Source organism: Crocodylus siamensis, chromosome 1 (genome assembly GCF_052110815.1).
Source record: "Crocodylus siamensis isolate JL-2025a chromosome 1, ASM5211081v1, whole genome shotgun sequence".
Classification (NCBI taxonomy): Eukaryota; Metazoa; Chordata; order Crocodylia; family Crocodylidae; genus Crocodylus; species Crocodylus siamensis.
Genome location: NC_143395.1, coordinates 77100175 through 77119644, shown reverse-complemented (window position 1 = coordinate 77119644; position 19470 = coordinate 77100175).

Genomic DNA, 19470 nt, shown 5'->3' with positions numbered 1-19470 from the left:
AGCTTTAGCAGGCTAACTGGTACTGCTGAATGTCAGATATGACTATACTGTTGCTGGTTTAGAGGGTAGACTGTCTGGAGCATCTGGCACAGTGGCACAACAAGCAGGGTTTGCACCCTGGACATTAAAAAAAAAATTAGTCTTTAAGGTCTTGGTTAATCACCTGAGTTCTAATTTTGTCTGGATTTGTGTTTTTCTACAATTGCATTTCTTGCCTTTCAAATTAATTAAGTGCCAAAATACTACAGCAGGGGTGGTCAGCTGGGGGTACGTGTACCCCCAGGGGTATTTAGAAAGGTCATAGGGAGTACACGCTGGCAGGTAGGCAGTGATGGAATGTGCCCTGGGTGGGGCATGGCGGCAGCATCTCCCCTGGCATGTTCCCACACTTCACCTTTTACCTGGGGGAGGGGGAGGGATGTGCTGGTTGCCACTGGCTCCCCACCCCAGCTCACTTTCCTGATTGTCCAGGAAGCAGTCAGCCTGAGAGCAGCAGTCTGCCCTTTTCTCCCCTGTCCGTACAGAGAGCCCCAGCCCCCCCGCAAGTTCTGCCCCTTGCGGGGGCCAGGTGGGGAATGGGGCCAGGCTGCAGCGCTGTGTGGGCCCGGAGCCAGATGGGAGAGGGTGCAGCTGTGGGAGCCAGCAGCTGCACTGGGTACTCTGCTGTCACCTCCCCCCAACCCTTATTAAAAGGAAGCATTTCACATGGCAGAAGGGAGGGAATTGGGTCGCTGGGCTCTGCCTCCCTGCAGCAGCACTGGGCACTGCCTGTACTGTGATCTGGCCCTGGTGGCAGGGCCCCTGACTGCACTTGTCTGGCTCCAAAGCTGCCAGCCGGTACCTGCAGGAAGCCAGGATGTGCCTTAACCCTTGAGGGGCTGGCCTGGCAGTGCAGTTCTGTGCTAGCCTGGCTGGGCCCCTTGGCACTGGCCCGGGGGGTGGGGGGGGCAGGCAGGCAGCAGTAGAGGCACAGTTCCTCAGTTGGGCTCCAGCTCAGCTACAGTGGCCCCTCAGGGTACCCTGGAGGAGCCCAGCTTGGAGCACAGCATCAGTGGCCAGCAGTGTCCACACCCACAACCAGGCCCAGGTGTACTGTGGGTGCGGGGCACAGCCTGGAGCAGGACAGAGCCACGTTGTCTTGCAGGGGCTGAGATGCTCGCTGACTTTCTTCCTTCTGCACTTGAGAGACTTCTTCGCAAGTAAATTTGATGTGCCCAAGTGGGTTTCTTTGTATGCGTGTGTGTATTAGCCTTGTGTCTCTGAAGTTTCTCTGGTTCAGCTCCTGACCCTGTCACAAGTGCATTGTAACTGTATGCAAACTTTCCATTGTTATCTAGTTAGTGGTTTCCATTGTCGTGCATGTACCTGCAATTTTTTAGGCATATGTTTCAAAAATCTTGGCTAGATGTCTGCTTTATTTCAGATCCTCTTGGAGCTACTTCTTAATCTGTATATTTTGTTTTTCTGTGCTGAAGGTGGCAAAGCTGGTAGTTGGCAGAAATTACTGATTTCACTATTGTTTATATCTCCTAAAATGTTACCAAATCTACAAATTGTATGCATATAACAGTTAGTCTACAGGAACTGTTTATCACACTTGTTTTCCCTTCTTCCTTCTTTCTTATATTATATCTTGTAAAATGATCTTGTATTCACATATGAACATCTCTGGGGCAGTCTGTTTTACTCCTATGTACTACTGATTGAGGTTTCTAGGTATACTGTATTTAATTAATGTTAAATTAGTGCTTAATTATTGCCAAAGTGCTCAACATTGAACAAAATATTTAAACAGTGCTTTTTATTAGAGAAGCAAAATATAATGTGCAGTATTAACTTTGGGTGGATGACATTTTAAATTCTGCCAACAACTAGAGTGCCTTGGAGTGCTTTTATAAACCTGCTTCATTCGTGTGCATATGTTACTCCTAGTCCCTGTGCTTTTCAAGATAAAAAAAAATCCACAGATGCTTCTTGTATATAAATAAACACCTTGTCCTTAAAAGTTCTCCAGGACATAATACCAGTATGAAGAAAGGGCTTAAATGTTATGTGTTTTAGTACTTTCACAACCTGTAGCTCACCTAAACTATTGTAAGTTGGTACCTTTATCCCATCTTCAATATTATTCCCCTTCTCCCATTCCTTGGCCAACATGACATCATCTTTCTGGGAATGCATGTTTTGTTATAGACCCCATTTTAAAATAAATAATATCTTAAGATTTTATTGACTAACTAATTAATTATCTTTTGTGGCAATCAAATTACATTTTTAAGCCAGTGTTACTTCATATGGTCCTTGTGGTCTACCAAATGCCTAATAGCATATAATAGCTTAAAAGAAGTTAATTAAAAACTATTCCTGTACTCACTACTCTGTTTTACTTTAATTTCTCTCAAATCGGTATTTCTTCTGAATTGTGTGTGAGCATCTTCAACAATGAGCTAACTATTATTAGATGGATATCAACAGTATGAAAAACAATGAAAATCAGTCATGCTTTAAAAAAAATGATAACTAAAGCTTCAAACTTCAGCCAGGACCAATGGAGGAAAAAGAAACTGAGCTGCTTCAGCTGCTTCATTGCACAGTCACGTGTCATTGTAAAAAATTTAGGAACAAGAATCCCTGAGCACTTGGTAGCACAGACGGTACTAATATGGTCTTAGTGCTGCTGGTACACATACTGCCAGCTGGAGGTACTCTTCAGTGATGCATTGGCTAGGGACAGACATTCAAAAAGCCCGAGCCTGAATCGATTCAAATCTTTACAGGTTAGTCTAACCTGTGTAGATCGAACTGATTTACAAGTGAATAGATATTCACTTTCGAATCTGGAAATGTCACATGCCTGCAGTGGCTCAGGCTAGAAGCGGGGGGGGGGTGCTAGAGGGAGCCCCCACTTCCCTTCCTCAGCAGTTGCAAGGCTGGAGTGAAGCTGACCTGGAGGCCATGGTCAGGCCTCCAGCAAGTGGCTGAGCATGATTGGGGAGGGGTTTAAACCCCCACCCTGGCTTGTAGGGACCCCAGCCAGGATGTGCCTGGATGGGGAGCGGGGAAGCAGCCTTTGCCAGGCTTGTCCCTGAGACCAGACACCACCCCACGCAGCACTTCAGGTGAAAGGGAGGTGGGGGGAATTAAACTCTCCTGTTTCATATGTTTTCTTTTGTGATTATTTCTGAGGCAATTGTAATGTAACTGTGGAGAAGTTTCTTCTCAAGGACATAACTGAGATTGAAAGTACTTATTTTTGTTTTAAATTCTTTTGGACTTACTCTATCAATTTCTCGTGAATAAGAGAGAGGAGCTTCTCCTGAGGACACTGTATACTTGCTCAGTTGATGCTTAAGGTGACAAGGTTGTTGATGCCCATATGATAACTGGTAGTAAAAATGAATAGATGAAAAGGTGTATCTATTCTGAGTGAAAGTGATAATAATCTGGATTAGGGAAAAGAGACTTCAGAGAATTGAGTTGAAGGCTGCTGTAATGGGGAATAATCAGGCTGGGGTGCTTAACACCTGTGGTCTGAAAGAAATGGGTTGTACCCCAGTCTAAAGTGCTGCAGAACATCTTGGATGGGTTAAGGGTGGGGTGCAGGGGAGGTGGAGACCCACCACAAAGGTAATTCTAGTTAGACAGAGTATATCCTTCCTTTGGGACTAGCTTCTTAAATAGTATAAGACCAAAATGTACCAGGTGAGCATAAAAGAAGAACTGAACTTGAGGGTAAGGACTACAACATCAACAGGCAATTGAGAGGGAGTAGCATCATTTCCCACAGCCTAACAACATCCACTAAGAGGGTGCTGGGTAAAAGAGAGCCCAGATGTTATAATACTTACCCTCAATAGTTGTTAGTATAGGCTCAAGAAATCCCAGGAAGAGGATCACTTTCCCAGTTACAGAGGAAGGCAAACTGCTCCACAGTCGATACCAATCTGGACTTGGGGTAAAGTTCCTTCCTGTCTCCAAATATGGTGATTGGTCTGACCCTGAGTGGTAGGGCAAGACCCTCTAGCCAGGAACCTCCCAGCAGGAGCATTGGCACACCCTCAGCCTTGGCTGGACCCAGCACCTAATTTGTCTTAGGAAGGTTTAAAGAAAGCCTGGCTCATGTAGCAACCTGGGTGGAGATGGAGGGGAGGGGGATTCCCTCCCAGTCCCATGTGGCAACCAGAGAAGCCAAGAAGCATCAGAAATAACCATAGTAACATTGGCATAACTATGCCTAGATTATCCCCATCCAGTGGCTGCCCAACCTTTTCTGGACAGCTCCAGTGATGGAGAGTACACAGCTTCCCTAAGCAGTTTATTTCACTGCCTTATTGTTCTAACAGTGAAGAAGTTCTTTCTGAATCCAACCTAAACCTACCAATAGTCAAGCCATTGGTTCCCATCCTATTCTATGCAGCAGGAGAGAAAAGGTGTTTTCCCTTTTCTTTATGGCAGTCCTTCAGGCATTTGCAGGCTGCTATGATGCCTTCTCTTAAGCTGAACATGCCTAGCTCCTTCAGCTTCTTCCTGTATGACTTGCCTTCCAAGCCATTTTCTATTCTTGCTGCCTATCTCTGAACCCTCTTTAACTTCTCCACGGCCTTTTTACAATGTGCAGCCCAAAACTGCACACAGTACTCTAGATGAGTAGCCAAACCTGCTTCACCTAACCAGTGCTGAGCAGAGAGGCACTGTTACCTCCTTTGTCTTGCGCCTAATACTTCTATTGATGCATCCCAAAACTGCATTTACCTTTTGTGCAGCCACATCACACTCCAGACTCTTCTTGAGTCTATGATCTACCAAGACTCCCAGATCCTTCTCCACAGTGCTGCAATGCAGTCAGGCGTCACCCATTTTCTATTTTGATTTTTGGTTATTCCTCCGAAGATGTAGCACTTTGCATTTCTCAGCATTTGTCTGTTAGTGATATTGGTATACAAGCAAGAGCTCCCACTGGTATGGCTGAAAACTACCATATTGTAGTGACATCTGACAATGTCTAATAGGCTGTTCTGTCTCTCTGCTCAATGAGCTCTGAATTTCTAAGCAACGATAGCAAGTCACTTGAATTTCTTCATGTTGAAAGGTGAGTCTCTGGTCAGTTGAGTGCTGATGTGAAGAGTAGAGGTGTAATTTGCTGTGGTTTTCTATTACACCTGTCAGAACAGTTTTTTGTGGGTTTTTAGAGAACACAACCAGAAGGGCTTATTCACAGCTAGTTTGAGCAGGATGGCTAGGATTTGCTTTGAGGTTTATATTTACAGGAGTTAAATGAGTGTAGTTGATCTGCCTCTTGTATTTGCTGAGATGTATCTGTGACTGCACCTCCATGTATGCTTTGCACTGGGTAATCTGTCTGATATAGATTTATATGAAGATGGTTAGGATCCTTATTTATAGAACAGAGGGCAAAAAAAATCTCTGTTTTGCCAGACTGCATTCCTTCCTTGGTGCTCTGTTGTGCTAACTGCTGAGAAAGTATGCAAGGTGCTTACATCTTTTATAAACCTTTGAAAAATCTATACTTTAAATCAGGGGTGGCCAACCTGTGACCTCTGTACAAAAGTGGCACAGGCAGTCTCTTCAGGTGGCACACAGCAGATCAGGGAAGGGACAGCCAACTTAGTGGCAGGTAGGGCAGTGAGAAGAAATGAGAGTGGCAGACAGGGCAGGGAATACAAGACAGGGAGTAGAAAGCAGAGCAGCAAGGGAAGGGGATCAGAGTGACATTTGGGAAGGATGTGGGTCATAAATTGTGGTGCACCTGCCTAAAAATTGGCCCCCACTGCTTTAACCTGTGTAGCAGGTCATTTGTTATTATTTCTATTAGCTTTAGATCTTCTGCACAACAAATATATATTTAAGGGCCTAGTTCTGCTTGTAATTTGAGAACAAGTCCGCCAAGTTTCACTACCCTAGTGTAACTTAGAACAACTTTTGGTCCATAGAAATTAATCCAGTAAAAACTTTTTTGTCTAGTAAATAACTTTTAATTAGCCATTCTGAACCTGATGTAAATGTCCATCCCAAAGGACTGTTGTGATTTAACCTTTTGTTTAAAGAAACTGAATTAATTATTGATTTTAATGAAGTTGGTACAACTCCTATCTCTAAACAAGCTATCAAGTACCTATTGCTTCATTTTCTTTATCTCCTTTCAGACTGAAACTTTCTTGTATATAAAGAGATTCAGTTGCAATTTCACGTCCTCAAGAGCCTTGGCATATACTTTATCTGATTTAATCTAGTGCTGCTCATGTTTGTGTATGTGCTGTTGACATAAAAGGATGCAGGTAGATGGGTCAAGGTCCCTTTGGAATTCAACCTGTTTTTGCATAAATGGAGTATCAGAAAAAGTGTGTGTGTTGGACCCTTCTCCATGTGCAGTACTTGGGGCTAGTCTGCTGCACACCACTGGATGATAGGGCTGGAATGACGGGACTCTGAAGGCTAGCTATTGCCTGGGGACCATATCTTTTACACCCCTGCTCTAGTGAAAAGGCTTGAAATATGTCTTAATAGAATGGTGAATAGTCTGTTTGTGCAGCTAGAAGAAAACACTGGAAATCCATTTAACTTGCATCTTGAAACCCTGTTGAAATATACTTCTGGTCATCAGAAACTGGCCAGATTATTTTAAAAGATCACCATTCTCCAACAGCTTCAGTTTTACATGTCTAACCAGAACCAGTTACTAACAATATTAAAATGCATCTCATTATTTAAATACATTACCTTGGCATCTAATGTCAGTTGTCTCATGGACAATGCAATAAAGAGGTAATTGGGTAGTAATATGAGAGGGGACACTGCCCTGAGATTTAAAACAAAAAAAATCTTTCTTAAAAAGAGAGTTCTATTTTTCAACATATTCAAAACATTAATTATATATTTATGGGAATCAGTAAATATTTCCTTTCCATAAATAAATGTATTACTTTCTTTTGAATGCTATGAACTTCTCCAAATAGTACTGTTCTATGGTTATTATCATAAATGTCTTTTTATGCTATATCCAAATGGGTCCCTGATACTTTTCCTTGTTATTCCTGCTGTAAACTCTTTCAGAACTGCAGTTACACATTTCATAGCTGACATTCAAAGGAATTACATAAATATTTTTGCTTTCAAGCTTGTGAAGATTATTTTGATCAATAACAGGAGCCAGTTATCTGAGATCTATTTGTTTTTTGTCCGTCTTACTGTGTAACTTGCTTGGTGGATTTACTTTTTCATTACCACTGTTTCCCATGTTCCATTGTACCATGTCATACTGTGCACTAATATTTAGGAGACTGCTTTTCCTTCATCCAGCAATGAACTAGTATTATCCTAGCAACCACAAAAAAGTTTGTTTTTTAAAATTCTTCTTATCTGCTTTTTACGTAGTGAAAATAATTATTTTTCTTCTAGCAATATCTAACATCATAGACTGGTTAAAAGTATTACCCCTTAGCTGTCTGCTTCTTGTTCGGAAATTTTGCAGTTGTACAACCTGCCACATCAATGAGTGGCAAAGAGCAGATGCTGTTTTAAAGGTTTCCCAATTACCTGGTAAAACACATGAAACACCTCCTCAGGAGTGACAACTGAAACATTGCTTGCCAGACTTTGAACCATTTCATCTACTGGCCAAAACAATGCACAGGCTAACTTCCTGTCTGGCTCCATTTTCTTGGCATACTAATTTCAGGCACCAACCTTTAGAATATACAACTTGATGCCATCTTCCAAGTAGTGTCTTGTGCTGGGAATGAATCTGACAATAACTTCTGGAGGCATTTTGGGGTGATTTTTAATTTTCTCTGCGTTTGAAGCTGTTCCATGGTGTCCAAAGGCCTCGATCGGGAACAGGTTCTTATTGTGCACCTACAAGAACACAGCCCTTTCTGCCAAAAGCCTGCAGCCTAGAATCCATGACAGTGTTTTGACTTTTATAGACTTATCAATGCAGTCTAATTGTGACCACCACCAAGTTTGCAGTCAGAGTGGAGCTAAACTACCAAATGAATGGTAAGATGTTTAGTCTCAGCCAACTCCAACCCAAAACCAAGACCACCTTGACCTCAATCATTGAGCTCCAGTAAGCTGACAACTCACTCAGAAGCAAATCTTCAGGCAATCATCAACATCTTTACTGAGGCATGCAAGAAAATGGGACTGATGCTTAACATTCAAAAGAGTAAGGTCCTCCATCAACAAGCTCTTAATGAGCAGTCCCCAGGTCTAGTAATTAAGATTTACAGTGAGCCTCTGGAGAATTTGAATATTTTCTGTACCTCAGAAGCCATATCTTGCAGAAGGTTGACACTGACAAAGAAATCCAACATAGCCTTAAAAGTGCCAGTGCAGCCTTCAGAGGCCTGAAGAAATGGGTGTTGGAAGATTGTGATATCAGTTCCAAACCCAAGCTTATAATTTCAATAGATTCATAGATTCATAGACATTAGGGCTGGAAGGGACCTCGGAAGATCATCGAGTCCAGCCCCGCACCCAAAGGGCAGGGAGTCAGCTGGGGTCATAGGATCCCAGCAAGATAAGCATCCAATTTACTCTTGAAGGTGTTCAGTGTAGATGCTTGAACCACCTCCAATGACAGGCTATTCCAGACCTGTCTTGGGGGCTCAGAAAGTAAAGAAATTCTTCCCTATGTCCAGCCTGAAATGGTCTTGCACTAGTTTATAACTGTTCGACCTCGACATCCCTTGGGGCACTCTGGCGAACAAACGTTCCCCCAGATCCTGGTGGTCACCCCTGCTAAACTTATAGGTGGCCATCAGATCACCCCTGAGCCTGCGCTTTTCCAGGCTAAAGAGCCCCATGTCTCTGAGCCTGTCGTCGTAAGGTCTGTTCTCCTGACCTCCGATCATGTGCGTAGCTCTCCTCTGGACTCTCTCAAGCTTCTCCACATCCTTTTTGAATTGTGGAGCCCAAAACTGGATGCAGCACTCCAGCTGTGGCCTCACCAAGGCCGAGTACAAGGGGAGAATGACGTCCCGGGATTTGCTTGAGAAGCATCTATGGATGCAAGCCAGCATTTTGGTCACTTTACTAGCCGCAGCATCGCATTGCAGGCTCATGTTCATCTTGTGGTCAATGATGACCCCCAAGTCTCTTTCTTCTGTAGTGCTAGCCAGTGTAGCACTGCCGAGCCTATGAGGGTGCTGCAGGTTTTTCCTCCCAAGGTGGAGAACCTTGCATTTTTCAGTGTTAAACACAATCAGGTTGTCATCTGCCCATTTGCTGAGCCTGCCCAGGTCAGCCTGGATCAGCCTCCTGTCTTCTGGTGTGGATGCTTTGCCCCAAAATTTGGTGTCATCGGCGAACTTGGCCAGTCCACTTCTGACTCCAATGTCCACATCATTAATGAAGATGTTGAACAATATGGGTCCAAGGACAGAGCCTTGGGGGACCCCACTGGTCACAGGGCACCATGACAATTGACTTCCATCAATTATCACCCTCTGGGTCTGACCACGGAGCCAGTTTTCCAGCCAGTTTTCCTGGTGGACCCAAGGCCACAATTGGCCAGTTTTGCCAAGAGGTGATCATGAGATACCAGATCAAAGGCTTTTTTGAAGTCAGGATATATGACATCAATCTTTTCTCCTTTGTCCAGGTGATAGGTCACCTGGTCATAGAAGGAAATGAGATTGGTCAAGCAAGACCTACCCACAACCAACCCATGCTGGCTATCCCTCAGGATGTTGGTGTCGGCCAGTCCATTAAGGATGGCCTCTTTAATAAACTTTTCTAAGACCTTCCACAGGATAGAGGTGAGGCTGCTAAACCTATAGTTTGCTGGATCCACTTTCCCCACTTTCTTGAAGATCAGCACCACATTGGCCTTTTTCCTGTCTTTGGGCACTACACCAGAGCACCAGGAGTTCTCAAAGATCCGTGCCAGGGGCTGGGCTATGATGCTCGCCAGCTCCTTGAGTACCCTAGGGTTTGATTGTCAGGGCCGGCTGACTTGAAGATATCCAGCCTCTCAAGGTGTTCCTTCACGAGGTCAGCACTAATGGAGGGCACAGGATCTCCCTCACCCAGACCTCCCTGTCCCGTAGCGGGCATGGCATCCCATGGGACTAATGAAAGACTGATGCAAAGTACCCATTTAATATGTTGGCTTTTTCTTGGGCGTCAGTTGTCAGTTGCCCCATCTGGTTTAGCAAGGGTCCAATGTTGCCCTTGCTTTTCCTCCAGCTCCCCACATATCTGAAAAAGGACTTTTTATTGTCCTTGATACTCAAAGCTAGTTGAAGTTCAGTTGCAGCCTTGGCTTTCCTGGTTTGCTCCCTGCAGGACCGGACCAGTGCAGAATAATCCTCTTTGGAGGTGGAGGTGAATCCCATCCTCCATCCTTTGTAGGCCTTTCTTTTTACCCTCAGGAGGTCTGCTAGATCCCTAGAGAGCCAGGGGGGCTGCTGTGCCCCCTTGCTGCCTTTCCTCCAAGATAGAATAGAATTACCTTGTGGATTGAGGATCGCTCCCTTGAGGAGCAACCATGCTTCCTGGACTCCCCTCCCCTTGCGGCTGTGGTCCCTTAGGGCCTCACTGATAAGTCTCCTGAGCTTGTCAAATTCAACTTTCCTGAAGTCAAGGATTTCAGTATTGCTGACTGATTTGCCAGCTTTATGGTGGACAGCTCGTGGTCACTGTCACCCAGCTTCCCATCGATCACTAGGTCACCAATTAGGTCATGCCCAGTAGCCAGTAGCAGATTGAGCAGCGCTTTACCTCTTGTTGGCCTGTAGACTTCTTGAGTCAGGTAGAGGCCATCCACTCACAAAAGGAAGCTTTGCAACTGCTTGGATTTTACTGAGTGATCCTCCCATGAGATGTCTGGGTAGTTGAAGTCACCCATGACAACCCTGGTCCTGGAGCATGCGGTCTCGGCCAGTTCCCAGGTGAACTCCTGGTCAAGCTCTTGACTTTGGGTGGAAGTCTGTAGTAGACTCCCACTGTTGTGTCACCTGTGCCGTGTTCCCCATGGATTTTAACCCAGAGGGTCTCTAGTTGTCCACCCTGGTCACTAACATCAGCTTGCAGGGACATGTAGCTTTCCTTAACATGCAGAGCTACATCCCCGCCCCATTTATCTACTCGATCTCTCCTGTACAAGGTATAGTTGTCTATACCCTTGATCCAGTCCTACAGGTCTCCGTTATCCCAATGACATTGTAATTATCTGTGTTAAGCAGGAGGACAAGTTTCTCCTGCTTATTCCCCAAGCTCCTGGTATTTGTATACAGGCAGACAAGTGTCCCCTTGGGGGCCCTTGCCTTGCCCACAGATTGTACCAGGACTGGGGCAGAGGTGGGCTCCCTTAAGTGCCTTGGCCAGCTGGCTTTGCAAGGGTTAGTCAGTGGGCCAGCAGTGGCGGTATTCCCCCTGTCCCCCAGCAAGCTTAGTTTAAAGCCTGGTGGCACAGGTCAGCCAGTCTTGCTGAAAAGAGCCTCCTCTCCAGCAAAGAGAGGTGGAGGCCATCTCTTCCCAGCAGCTCTCTGCCTCTCTCTCACCAAAGAGTGGGCTGTGGTCATGGAAGCCAAAGCCTTCCCGACAACACCAGCGCTGCAGGCTTTGGGTAACTACCTGGATCCTCCTCTCCCTCCTCAGGCCATACCCCAAGACTGGGAGGATTGAAGAGAACACCACCTGTGCCCCCAGACTCTTTAGTCCCACTCGCAAATCCCTGTAGCGCCTCATGACCTGACTGGTTTAAGTGATCAGAAACTGGTTTAAACCTGTAACAGAACAGATGTTCAGTGCACATAAACTAGTTTGAAAATGGCTGAAACTGGCTTGAGATAATCCTGTTTGAATGTAGTATCAGACTTAACTGATTTGGTTTAAATCAGTTTATGCAATGTCTGTCGCAGACCCCTTGCTGGTTGCAGTTAAATCGGACTCCCCCAGCAACCCAACATGCTCTTTGGGCTGATCAGGGCTTTCTGCTCTGCAACAGGGATGGCCTCTCCCATCTACTCCCTGGCTGCAGCTTAAGCAGATATTTGGAGGCCAGCAGTGGCTGCCTGCTCCCCCACCTCTCTGCTAAGCAGGCATTCCCCCATCCCTCACAGACACCTCTCAGCATTAGCTCACAGACCACATGCTGGCTACCTCTGAGCTGTGGCACATGGGACAAAGGCAGAATCAACAGATAGCTGGTAATGTCCCTCTGTTTTGTTAATGGGGTGATAAACACTGAGTCAGGGGTGAGAAACATTCCCTGCTGGGCTGGTCAGGAGTGGGGAAACCCCTCCCTAATCATAGTGCCCTGCTGGGGCCTGGCCACACCCCGCTCAGCTCAGACTGTAGAAGGGAAGGGAGGGCTGCTCTAGTGCTCTTCCACACCCCCGGCTTCTAGCCTGAGTCACTGCAGGCATGTGCCTACATTTCCTGGATGTCTGTCTGGTTACAAAACTGATTTAGCCTAGCCAGGTTGGACTAACCTGCAAAGATTGAATCAATTCAGGTTCAGGCTTTTTGAACATTTGTCCCTAGCCATATGGTTAAACTGTGCCTTCTCATCTTGCTTGGCTGAGCACAGAAATACCAGATAGTGAAACGCTTATCAGAAGCCCCTTGCTTGGTATAGAACTTGTATTCAGCGTGAATTTAAAATCCCTTTGACTGGCTATTCCCCAGTACAAGAGCAGGGTTTGGTCTCCACCTTCCTAATCCATGAGCCATCTTTAATGGGGGCAGAAAGATATTTGAGTAAGAGAGGGTGGGAAGCCCCACCCTTGGGTAGCCCCTTGCTCAGGACTGAATCTCTAAAGGCTCAGTCTAGGGTTAATTGTGCTAGTAAGTCTAAGTTTTCTCACCATTAAAATCAATCTGAGTCACTATTCTACTGAGCATTATTTTACACTATACAATGAGACTTCACTTAAATTTCAGTAATACCAAACCAGTTACAAATGTATGAAAAACAGGATTTCTATATGTTCTCACTGGCACCTCATAAATAGGATATAGCAACTATTTAGTTATAGGTCTGATTCTACTTCACGGTGAACAGTTCTTTATTTTGGAAAGTTTTGTCATCAGTACTTGAGGTGTCATAACGTACTATTCAACATGAATAACTCTTGTAGCCAAATATGACCTTGACTGTCATCAGTTGCAAACTAGATATCATACAAAACTGAATATTCAAGCTCTAAATTTAGAGTAATTGAAGTCCGCTGATCTTTGTCTCAAGGTGTATGCATCAGCATAGCTGTGAAATGTCAGTGAAACTATGTGGCTTTATCTCTGGAACTTTCTTAATATCAGTTTTGGACTCTATTCAATATAGTGATTGTATGAAAGAAGAAAACAAATTTAATTTTTTTTCTGCTTGTAGCAGTTTTGTGCCACCTAGTGGATGATTGATGAAATGCTAAATAAATCTGGGACACTAGACCTAGTTTTTATTATACAATAAATCTGCTGTAGTCAAGCAAAGTGACTTGATAGATAATATAAGCTCTTGCTAATATAGCCTTTCTGACAAGCCTGACACTATCCCAACATAGAGTCAGACATTACCCCAAAATAGATTTTGAATATGGAAATGACTTACTGGCTGCACAAACCAAATACTTTCACAAACCAAAACCCCTATTATATAAGGGAACAGTGAGCACTTCATTCACAAAATGAAGTAAGAAGGAGGAAATATTGGAATGAAGACTGTCTTCACATTTTTAATTTGGTCCCTTCACTATTTGCCACACGATACTGTTTATAATTACATGATCACATACAATTATCTCCCCCTCCTACCACACAGGACCCCGTCTTATTCAGTGCACACAGTGGAAGGTGGTTACTTAATGATCAATCATTCAATGTATATTCTGCTCATTTTTCAATGTGTGACTTTGTCTCATTTATGGCACAGTACTCAAACTCCACTCTCACAGAATGATACATTTTTTTGTTGGTGTGTTGATGGTACTCATCTGTATTGTAGCTGAATGCTCCACAAGCTCAATTTTTACCACACCCCTGCCAAATGAAGGGGTAGTATTATACCCATTTTACAGATGAGGAGCAGAGGCAAACAAGGTTAAGGGCAAAAGAACCAATTTGAGGTGCTCCACTGGAGATGCATTGGACCTGGTTTTTCAGCGTACACAGCATTATGTGGCACTTTACATGTTTAAAGCAGAGCTCTCATTGACTTCATTAGCAGCTACGACTGCTCAGCACTTCTCTAAATAGTTCCCCTGGGTTTTGAGTCAGCCACTCCACACAATTAATAACCATGTATGCAAAGTGTGATTTATTATTTTTTTTTAGGGACTTTTTAGGGACTTTCCTGGCATTATATAAACAGAGCGGGGGATAGGTGCTAATTCTTTAGATGCATTTCATAGCCTTACCCACAACACCCTCCATTCTCCTTCTGCAGGCCCCTGCTGCTTCACTCATTACAGACCTTCCAATTTCATCAGCAAAGGTAACATGAACAGGCATAGCACAGCAGCTGTGATGCTTGGGGCAACACCAGTTGTTGCCACACTAATTGTGGTAGTGCAGTCAGCTGCTGCTGCAGCACAGTGGCTTTTTTCTGTGGCCCCCATCTTCCTCCCCGCCAAAGGTAGTACCCAGGGCTGCCGTCATCCCCATTCTTCCCCTCCCCTCTCCCAGTTACACTACTGCCTGCAGGCAGCAATATCCATTTCTTATACCATCTGGATTCACCTATAGAGCTAGTTTAACCTATGTGTGAAAAAAATAGTAACCCATAATGTGATTTAAGGACTGTCATAATGCTTTTACAAAAGACGTCCTTCCCTTGTGTAGCTTTTATCCTCTGTGCATACCTTCTTCCTCCCTGTGGGCTTAGTCTCGGTAAGCAGTGGGGAGCAGGGGTGGGCCTCACTGAGAATTTTGGAGAGATTTGTGGCTCGTTCAAGTTCCAATCTGACCAAGAGCAGGTGTTAATAAAAAGTCCTCCTGTGCTCTACATTCCTGGCTGGAGTAGGCAAAATTGTTGTGGTGGGATGATGGACATGCACTTGCATTACAGACAGGAGACAGGAGAAGCTTTTTATAGCATGATCAAATTTGGGCATATTTCCCCAGGGATGACAATAGGAGCTTGTACAAAAGTTACCTCCATACCAGATTTCAAATCCTTCCTGCTCAGTAGAGGGCTAGAGCTGTCCAAAGAAAAAAAAAAGAGAATTTTTTGATGTCAGCAAAGGAACATGTATTTCACTACCCTCATTCTTGGTAATGGGCAAGGTTTATTGGACAATTTTGAATAAAATGTCTCAGCCTGAAATATGCCTGGCATGGACCACTTCAGCCCAAATAAATTGTAGGCTCTGTTTTCATTTTCTTGTGATGGGAAGAGATGGGCAACCTTATTAATAAATGCTCACAGTGAAAAGGGCAAAACTCCATTTCTTTCCAAAGATATGTGACACTTAGATGTCTGAAAGCTAAGTCACCCAACAATGGTCATCTTTGCATGGTTTAACAGCCTCAGTTGCATGTATGTGGCTAAATGCCCAATAATTCTGTCCTGACTGCACATGCTTGGGAGTGATTCACTGCTGTCTAAATCTGTTTATTCTCCACTGTGATTCATCTTCACTGTGAATGTACAAAAGTGCTGTACAACTCCCTAAAAAGGTAATTGCCCACAGACCACAAATGGTAACTATTAGGCCATGAACTGAGATGAGCATAATCTTGGTAATATTCTTAGTATTCTTAATATTGTGCTGCTTCTTTTCCCAATAGTATTGTGATTACAGCTCAAACCCAGGATGAAGTTGTCTTGGTTCTATCCTTTATTTAGGAATCCCGTGAATTCTCAAGTGAAAGACGGCAAGCCATTCATGAAGCTGCAGGCCAGGTGGGACTATGGATGCCTTCCTGTTGAGATAAGGCAGCTGGGCAGCCAGGAGGAAAAGCAGTCTAGCAAGAAAAGGAAAACAAGCAGGAGGGAACCTGACACCAACTCAGGGAAGTGAACGCTGCCAGGGTGGGAGGACCTTGCTTCAAATGTTGTTTGTGCATTTTAGATTAGAGTCAGTGGGAGAACTGCATATGAAGCACTGAGGGCAGGGGGCGGGCTTCTTCAAATAGCTCTCGCCCTGCTTGAAACTCCTGATGCCCAGACTGCACTATTTCAAAGCCCCTGAAAGACTTTTTAGAGGACACATTACAGCTCTCTATTACTAATCTATCTCACCTTAGAAACCCTGTTGGCTTCTCTTCACTGTCCTATCTCTCCTGAAATCATGCATCTGTCATGCGTGCTAATGATCTGTGATCCATGTGTTTTCAACAATTCTCTCTGGTTTGCATTGATGAAACTTCATTCAGCTAGATCAGTGGTTCTCAGATGATCCCCCACACCTACTGCTCCACCCCTGGGTAAGGAGGTAAGCACTGTTATATATAGATTTCATAGACATCAGGGCTGGAAGGGACCTCGGGAGATCATCGAGTCCAGCCCCCTGCCCAAAGGGCAGGAAGTCAGCTGGGTTACAGGATCCCAGCAAGATAAGCATCCAATTTATTCTTGAAGGTGTTCAGTGTAGGTGCTTGAACCACCTCCGCTGGCAGACTGTTCCAGACCTTGGGGGCTCGGATAGTAAAGAAATTCTTCCTTATGTCCAGCCTGAAACGGTCTTGCAGGAGTTTGTGACCGTTCAACCTAGTCATCCCTTGGGGCGCTCTGGTGAACAGACGTTCCCCCAGATCCTGGTGGTCACCCCTGATAAACTTATAGGTGGCCATCAGATCACCCCTGAGCCTGCGCTTTTCCAGGCTAAAGAGTCCCATGGCTCTTATTAATGTTTGATGTTGGGTACCACTCAGTTCACAAAAGTTATGGAGGGGTGCCTCATATCCAAAAGGTTGAAAACAACTGGGCTAGATCCGTGTCCCTTTTACTGAAATGTAAGTCATAGCACTAGTCATAGCACAATGCATTTAGCACTAAAATAACATTTAGTGAAAGGCCTTGTTAGCAGGAGCCAGAACCCAGGATGCCCTCCTTTTCAGAGCAGTGCCTGTCTCCCTGGGTCACAGCTACATTGCCTCTGGCTGACTTCATGCCTCTTTCCCTTTTGGCTGCCTCGTAGACCACCCTCAAGAAAAATGGGGGTGGCAGCTGGAAGGGACTCACAATTTGCCATCTAGTGGGTTAGGTCCCAACCCCCCTGAGGGGAAAACTAGAAGCCAGCTCTCCTATGTCCTGGGCCATTGCTCTAACTGGTATTTATGATGAAGTGTAAAGAGCAGAAAGCTTCTTGTACTGTCTGCCTACACGTTTAGCTACCCAAAAAAGTTCTGCTAAGATTCATATACTTGTGTGGTCAGAGGGAAGTAGGATTCAGCACAGCTAGATGCATTTTAGTACAGGTTAAAATTCATCAAAGGAATGAGCTGTGTGCCTCTAGTGTAAATGAGGATCCATCTCCTGAGGGGTCTAAGGACTTCCCATTGAAAGAGTGAGAGAGCTTCATGCACCTTCAGGGAGAAGCAGAATTCATCTCTGAGGGTTCAGCAACTACACTCTTGCACTGCACTGAAAGTGGAGACCTCCATTTCTACAAAGGTGAAGTAGACAGTGATTCCAGTTGTCTACATCACAGCCTTGCTATCAAATACACATCAGACAGAGTGGGTGGGGTAGTACATAGATCAAAATGACAGGAAAAAACCTACCAGCAATTAAGGGTTAAAACTTTATATAGATGTTGACTTCAAAAAATAAATTAGAAGCAAAGAGAGGACAAAATGTCTCTCAGAAGCTAGGGAACTAAAAAATTAAGGTTCAGTTCAGAGAAGTTCAAAACTCCTAAAAGTAGAGGAACGCTGAGTTAAGGTCACCCACACAACTCTATGCTTTTGCCCATTATAGTACTGGTTAACCCTGTCTTTTGAGCTACAAACCCAGACAGTACAACCTGACCTATCATTTGGACTTGAGGTCAGTGCTGTTGCTCATGCTGACAACCTTTTATGGCCATCTGCTTTGATGGCCAGAACTTGGTACTCTAGGGTGTTACTTTTCCTGGGAAAATGTTTGACTAAATTCTTGTTTTGCTTTTTTATAACTGAAGAACATGTTTTCAAGAAGTAAGTTGTCCACAAAATGTTCCCACCCTCTGGGAAGCAGAATTCAATAGGACTGGACAGGCTGCTTACTTTTTATTTTATACTGTGTTTGTTTATTTGCTGTTTACCCAGAAAAGCTCAGCTCAGAGGCAGCAGCTGATAATGCAGTAGCTTTTCTTTTGAATACTAACCCAGGCTTAGGGCAAGATTAACCAGCTTGTGGTTAAGCAGGGGCTGGAGATTCGAGTGAGAGGATGAGCAGAGGTGGAGGTGGGAATGGAAGAAGGGTCATGTGCAAAGGGCTGCCCATTGATGAAGATGTAATCCAAGTAGAAAAATTACCCCAAAACAATGATCAAAGCTATACCCACACTTCTTTATCCTCACTAGTGCAACACTCACTAATGTTTCATGCTAGGATTTCTGAGGTCACAACCTTATTAGCTGACAGTGCGTGAGCCTCCCTGATTCCTTCCCAGTGAAATGGAAGAGAACTTGGAAGCTGATAAAAACAGGCAGGGTGCTTTGGGGGAAAGCCTTGATGGACTATCAGGACTTGAATGGTTGACTGCTAAATTTGATAAAAGAGTTAGGCACCTCACTTCTTATTACTAAGTCCTGAATTACACTTCTGAAAAACCCTTGCCCAGCTGCCGTCTCATGTTGGAAGATCCTAAACTCACAGGGTGTCCCCTATTTTGGTAATTAGAAACGTTAATCAAAATTGTGCTTATGTGCTTACCTAGAATTACCCCTGGCTCAGCAGCTCAGTACCTACTAAAACTTTTTAAACATGTAGATTTTTAAGAAAAACTAGAATCTATGATTCCCTTTGTACTTGATTTCTTGTTTATACCTACTGAAAACACCTATTCCAACAAAAACAGCAGCCCCTCCATCCCACAAGCAGATAGGCTTCTAAACATTGGGATTCAAAAAACGCAACTGAATTGTGTTCAGATCTATATACCAGTAATCTGAAAACAAATAACATTTTGTTTAGGAACATAGGATTGAATGGACCCTTATCAGCCACGAAGTCCAGCCTCCTGTTGTATATACATCATGGAATCTTTGGTCTGTTTATATATACATAATCTTCTCAATACTGGTTATGTGTTTTGCCCCCGCTATTCATTGATTTATTAGATTTACATGCCACCCTATGCCCCCAAAATGGCTGAGGGCTGATAACCGTGAAAAACAGGTAAGTCATAAAATCAGATAAAATAACTAATAAAACAACATCCCAAAATGTAACCCTGCCTGCTAGTCACCTGCCCAAACAAGGTCTTACAGCACTTTAGAAAGATGTACAGGCTCAAGCTCTGGCAGCCTCAAGGGCAAGGAGCTCTCAATCTAACGAGTGACTACCAAGAATGACCT